The following is a 7,655-nucleotide window of genomic DNA, read 5'->3' on the forward strand; positions in this document are numbered from 1 at the left end:
TGTAAGATTTCAGAAATAATCTGTGTCGAATACCGTACCATAGAACCAACTGTCGTGGAAATTATTAAAGCTGAAGCAAGTACTGCTCTTAAGCACCAGGAAAATTGAGGAAGTAAGTAAGGAAGACCTAAGTTCGGGTGTCACCGAACATTTTATACTCTCGCATGACAAGTTTCATCAAGATATCTCAATTTTTACTCAAGTTACTGCTTGCGCGGACGGATAGACAGACATCCGGATTTCAACTCCACTCGTCACCCTGATCATATCGGTATATGTAACCATATATCTGACGATATATACCGTTATTGGCAACTTTATTGCGAGAGTATAAAAATGATGCCCTCTGAATTAGATGAAAATATCTGAGAGTTTTACCGATATTTTCGGTGAAACATTAGGTTAGGTTAGGCACTGAGTTCYTCGTGTTCGATATCAGGGACCTTGAAAAGTTATAGTCCGATCACGACAATTTTTCCACAAGGGATACCTCAGCTCAAATAGTGTATTTGTGTAAAGTTTTATTCCGCTATCATCATTGGTTCCTAATGGATATATTATATAGAGAAGGCATCAGATGGAATTCAAAATGGCGTTATATTGGAAGAAGGCGTGGTTGTGAACCGATGTCACCCATATTTCGTGCATGTTATCAGGGTGTTAAGAAAATATTATATACCGAATTTCATTGAAATCGGTTGAGTACTTCCTGAGATATGGTTTTTGGCCCATAAGTGGGTGACGCTACGCCCATTTTAAATTTTTTAAAAAAGCCTGGGTGCAGCTTCCTTCTCCCCTTTTTTCCGTAAAATTTAGTGTTTCTTACGGTTTTTGTTAGTCGGTTAACGCACTTTTAGTGATTTTCAACATAACCTTTGTATGAGAGGTGGGCGTGGTTATTATCCGATTTCTTTCATTTTGGAACTGTACATGGAAATGCCTGAATGAAACGACTCTATAGAGTTTAGTTAACATAGCTATAGTAGTTTCCGAGATATGTACAAAAATTACGTCCAAATATGCCCCTCCCTAATACGATCCTTTGTGCCATTTCATTTTAATATCTTTATTTATGGCTTAGTTATGACACTTTATDGKTTTTCGGTTTCCGCCATTTTGTGRGCGTGGCAGTGGGCCGATTTTGCCCATCTTCGAACTTAACCTTCTTATGGAGCCARGAAATACGTGTACCAAGTTTCATCATGATATCTCAATTTTTACTCAAGTTACAGCTTGCACGGACGGACGGACAGACATCCGGATTTCAACTCTACTCGTCACCCTGATCACTTTGGTATATATAACCCTATATCTGACTCTTTTAGTTTTAGGACTTACAAACAACCGTTATATGAASAAAACTATAATACTCTCCTTAGCAACTTTGTTGCGAGAGTATAAAAATAACTCTGAACTGAAATTCAAGCAGCACTTGGCATACACATCAAATAAAGCAAATAAAATTTACAATGCTTTATCAATAATGATGGCAAAAAGAGGCTGTGTGCGCTCCAGCCGTCGACTTCTAATCGCAAAAGCGGTGAGCTCTGTAATACTATGTAGATACAGGCACTAGACATAAACGCGTACGCCAGACAAATAAACGCGGTACAGAGATTCACAGTAATAAGAGTAACAAGTGCTTTCCGAACTATATCCAGCGAAGAAGCTGAACTTCTTCTTCTTCTTCTTAATTGGAAGCTGAACTACTAGCTAGTATACCATTCGTAGACAATCAGGGAGACGAATTCTCTTATATGAGCTCTAAGCGCTAATTACAAAAATCAGAGAAAGAGGGAAGGGGAAGAAGAACATAATTATGTGGTAGTAAAGGTGGTACACCACAACCAAAGGACGGTGGACCTACAGCCTTATATCTTACATTTTCAACATGATTTCCACCTGACGCAAATATTAAGCGGGTATGGGTTATCAAAATGACGTCAGTCCGTTTTGTTCGGTGTGTACGGAGTCCGTCCATACATATAAGACTCTGAACAATTGTTTTTCCACTCGGTTTCTAAACATAACGGAAAAGTAGGGACTGCACTAGTTTAACGAAAGAAAATTTAATTGTTGGATTTCTTAGATCTCACCCTAGATTTTACTACAGACGCATACAATTAATGATCGAAATACTGTGAAATTTTCAAGTCGTGTGAAAGTTTACCTCACCGAGAGTGTTTCCGCAAAAAAAGTTTCGAGAGCCGATTACAATAATATTGGCAGATTTGTACGGAGGTGCTCCATTAAATCTTTATTCTCCCTTCGTTTCTATAGTTTTTGGGAGGTTGTTTTGTAGATTTTTGATGTTGTACAGACTTGTATCCCACAACCATTTATTATGCAAACTGAGTTCCCAAAAAATTAATGTCTTTACCTAGACGTATTTAATCACAGAAATTGTGGATAAAGAATCCTTTTCTCTCATCCATCTTGGATATTACGTGGTGCATGTTATTTAGTCTGGAATCCGGAGCTTCACTATAGGTAAAAGGCGTAAAGAAGGAAATTGTCGTTTAAATGAAACCAACCGATCTGCAGCAAAGTATATGTATTATAACATATAGGCTTTAAGATCCATAGATATCAGCCACTTGCTTTATTCTTCTATTCATTTATACTCAATGCTTGTACAGTCGTCAGAACATCATGGTCTAGAAGCTGAAATTAGTGGAACCAGCATTAACAGTAACAACAATGTCAGCCTCGAAATCCAACGCAGAATAACTCTTTTCAAGAGGTGCTACTTCTGACAGAGTAGGCAATTGAGAAATAAAGCCTTCTCACAACGAACAAAAACCAAACTAAACATCACTCATCATTACTCTCTTGATATATGGTGTAGAGGAATGGATGCTGACATGAGTTACGAGTTTTCGAGAGAAATGTTCAGCGGAAGATTATGGGTCCTTTGCGTATTGGCTAAGGCGAATAACGCAGTCGATAGAACGATGAGCTGTACGAGGTATACGACGATAATGACACAGTTCATGAAATTAATTATTAAGAGACTAGGTCATGTCCAAGCTTTGACAGTGCTTGAGGCAGTACCCGCCTGGGGAAACAAAGAGACAGGAAAACATCCACTATGTTAGAGAGACGAGATGGGGAAGGATCCGGCTAAATTTGTAATCTCCAATGGTCGTCAAACAGCGAAAAGTAAACTCATATGCCTTTGCAATTACTTTTCAATAATCATAAAAATATTACTGTTTGTAACACCATTAATTTTAGCTATTAACTTAGCCGTCGAATATTGCTTTTCATATTTTCATATGCCATTATTCGCAATAATCGCACCCCGTCACGCTCTCCGTGCGCCGCTCGCTCTCTCTCTTCTTGCTCGCCCCTTCGTCTACAAGCGCGTTAAGTGAAATAACAGCGGGAGATGTGTGCGCTCACCAAATCGCCTTTCTTCATTAATCCGCTGCTCAAAGTGACACTTTAAAACCCAGTTTGACAAACGAAAATGACATAAAATTTAATTAACCGTTGATGTTTATGGGAGTTTCCTCAAAACGTACACACATACATACACAAACAGGCATTAAATGGACATTCCGCTTATTACAAAGGGCAAGCGGGTGACAATGGCTTGCGCAATAACAACAAATGTTATATGCAACATGAAACACAATTTAACAATTAAACAACCATAAAAATGATTTTCACAACAACACAACAACGGGCGGGTGACTCGTACTCACGACCAGCTATGCACGAGTGTAAGCGAATATGCAGTGAGCGCGTTAATTTTATGACCAAAGCATGCAGCTTGACGTTTGCGACAATAAAAACAAAAGCGACAACAAAAACAACACAAAATTTAAAAGTAATATATATCTTACAACAAAAGCAATGCGATCATTATGGCAATATAACGTCGACGGTGGTATAGGAATATTCTTGCAATACATACAAACAAATCGGGAAAAGTAAAAAAGTAAGTGCGGATTTGAGAGCCCATGGCGAAGAAGCACGAAGTTATGACTACTGTTTTTCCAAAATAAGGAAAAAAAACATTTAGAATTGCAGCGCTGCATTCTCAGCTTGACTTTAATGAGCTTCTGAATTTTTAATGCACAAAATAATTTATTATTAATTAAATTAATAGTTGAAACGTTTTATTTTTTCTTAGCTTTGTAGTTATTAAACAGTATTCTAGTTATGAAATACTTCAAGAGGTCATTCGTAATGTATTGGTTTTTATAACTTCAAAGTTGCTAGTCGGATTTTGTTCTTGCTAGTTCAAAGCTTAGTTAGTTTTGCTATTAAGGGCTTACATGGGTTTGCGGTTTTCAAAAACTCGAGATTTTTTATTATCTTATTAAACTCTATAACACCTCTAGAATATTGTACTAAAATTTCAGGTTGATCCGAGTATTAGTTTCGGAGATGCAGTACTGAGAACTAGTGCGCTCGAGGTTAGCTAGACTCAGTGCGCCATCTTTAAACGCGTGTTTCTCAAAATGAACAGTGCCGTTTGGCAAGATTTCTCGAGAACTACTCAACCGATCTTCGTGAAATTTTAGACAGGTCTTTAGTTACAATTTTTAAAGACTCAAACTTTTTTTCGATCAAAACTATTTGAAAAAATTTTCAATGATATTTTAATTTTTTGTAAAAATGTCTACCAAAAATCCAATTTCAGTTTTTTGTCCTTCGTCCAAGTTCTAAGCTTGCCTTGCCGACGTTGGTGCATTTTTTTCCGAGGGTCACCGGAAATGTCGTCACAATGGCCGAGTTTAAAATATTTTTTCCAAAAATTTCAAAATTTCTTTATTAATGTGTATGTTAAGTGTGTGTTTGTAACAATAAAAAATTCTAATAAAATATTTGATTTTTTATTTAATAATAAAATATTTAATTTTTTATTTGGAAAAAAAATTGTTGAGAATAGGTTGTTTTTTTATCAAAGGAAACCCATTTTGCGGAGTTTAGTTGCATACCAAAGGCAATTCCAAGGTATAAGATACAAGTTAATTGAACAGACCAACACTAGCTCAAAAATGTACCGAGCTGAGGTAGCTCTGAATAGTTTTTCTGATCTTGAGGCGGTTTTAGTGATTTGTGCATTTTAAAAAGCGATTTTTGATAACAATTTTTTTAATGTCACTCTGAAGTTAAATCTTTTCACAAGTAACAAATTTTTTACGAAGCCGTAAAAAATCAAAATTTTGACGAGTCCTTTTATTATAACCATATGCATATAAGTATAATAATAATATAATTTTTTGTTATTTTGAATATGAGAAAATTTTAAGAAGATAAATCATTTTAACCCCCTGACACCCCTTAAAAAAAATTAACATGCAAAACAGCATTTTTTCTAGCTTACATAATGCATATCTTAATTAATTCAAAGAGAGTTGAGAGCGCGGCTATAAGAAATGTGAACCACAGCAACGACATTTCCTCTGAAGCAGATATCGATTAAGCTGTGGAAGAAGAAGAAGTCTTGACCAGAAGTATACACAATGCTGCCCATATAAGTACATCTGAAGCTAGAACCACACAAAACGTCCACAAGCGGGACAGATATCTCTGGTTCAATAAGGTAATGATGAAATTCATAGAGAAGATGTCAAAACATTTCTTAATCGTTCCACAAAGGAGCCGAGTCTTTCACTGGAAACGTCGCAACAAGTCTCTAGAGGCGTTTCTGGTTGCTGCCAAACCACTGGTTGCTGCCAAACCAGGAGATCCAGTAAACTATATTTGGAATGCGACCAGACAAAAAAATAAACCGATATCTAAATGCCTACTAAGTTTCACCAGCAGAGACTATTGGTGGAGGACCAGTTCAGAGAAAACCGTGGTGTTTGCCACACACCCCCAAAACACGTTTACTCCTAATGAGTTTAGCGATGGGTGTAGCAATGCGACAGTCGGCAGTTTTTTGCATGTTGCTTGTCAAATATTATATACAGTGTAGAAGTGCAGGAGGAGCTCAAGGCATTGAGAAACAAAAAGTCCCCACGTTATGACAGAATTAATGCATTTGCACTTAAAGCGTTACCCGAAAACATCTGCATGATTGTCTAGCTTTTTAATGGAATGCTAAGATTTTGTCATTTCCCATCGAAATGGAAATTCTTAAGCCTCTAAAACCTGAACACCTGATTAATTCTTATCGACCAGTTAGCCTACTGGTAATTATCCCTAAAGTATTCGGAAGAATATATTTACGCAGGCTTTCGTCGGTGTTGGAAGACGAACAGTGTTGGAATTCCGAATCATCAGTTTGACTTCAGAAAATTTCATGGCACAATTGAGCAATCTAATAGGGTAGAACACTTTGCAAACTACCAATGCTTTTTTGCTTGCTGCTAAAGTCTTACTTGCACAATCGGACGTTCTACGTTAGATGTCGCGATGCTGAGTTTGGTTTTAGACTTGTTCATGCTGACGTGCCATAAGGCCCTTACACAGCAGGGCTTCCATTGATCAACTCTGACTCTATTATAACGGTGACAGAAAACTACAAATTTAAAGTAATTCAATCATTTCAAGATAAAGTTATACGTGAGAGAAACGATATTTTACAACGGGATCTAAAGTTGTTCACTGTAAAGGCAACAATCGAAGAATTTAGCAGAAGTTACCTCTCCGTTTGGAGCATCATGAGAATATATTTGCGATTTAACTACTGAGTTCGGAGTTCCCTAAAACATCTTACAACTAAAGCATGAAATGAAATTGTATCCAAATTAAATATAAGCAAGCAACTTTTACTACAATTTATGTATTTATATTATACAACTGTACATTGTACAGTTATTACAAAACATTCTGTTGACTGCTGCCATTCAACTTTTATCTATCTTTTCTCCCCAATTTAATATACAAAATATGAATTTATGTACTCGTTAACATAATATAATTTCTTTCTCACTTTCAGTACATTACACCAACACAATATCAACCCTGTCTGACTATATTTGTGCCTGTCAATCAACCATAATTCACCCAACGTCCATTGGCTCACTCGCGTCTGTTCATTTATATACACGAGTATGCGTGTATGTGTGTGTTTATGCGGAGTGTCAGTTGTCGATAGGACAAAATGCCATAAATCATTTCGCTGGGAATGACTCTGACACGTTGACTCGATCCTTTTCAGTTTTGTATAAAATATTATCGGCATTGGCACAAATGGCGTTGAGGCATTAAATTTCGAGAACTTGAAAATGTCAAAAACGGTGACAAAGAACGGATATGTGTATGCATGCGTTTGTATATGTGTTGGTTGGTTGGTTCTATATTTATGTATAAGCGGAATAGCTATGTATATATTAACATAAATGTTAGGGGTGTTCTTACTTTAACAAATATTGATATGTTAGCAATTTTATTCTACACGAAAAATATGCCGTAGCCTATATCCAGTAGGATATCCGAAAAAAATGCGTCTGTGTAATGATCCAAACTACTCCAAAAAAATTCGGTTTTTTTCAAAAAAAAAAATTACACTTCTGAGTGACAGAAAGCTATTGTCAAAAATCGTATTGCTTCAATTATTACTTGAAAAATATCCCTTAGAAGGTCATGTGGAAATTTCACGTCATTGGTATAGTCCGTTCGGAGAAATTTTCCTCAACGGCTCTGAAAAGAAGTTTCTAGAAAAAAACACCGTTTGAAGTTTTGGTATC

This window comes from Bactrocera latifrons, unplaced genomic scaffold (assembly GCF_001853355.1).
Source record: "Bactrocera latifrons isolate USDA-ARS-PBARC rearing strain unplaced genomic scaffold, ASM185335v1 scaffold_9, whole genome shotgun sequence".
Taxonomy (NCBI): domain Eukaryota; kingdom Metazoa; phylum Arthropoda; class Insecta; order Diptera; family Tephritidae; genus Bactrocera; species Bactrocera latifrons.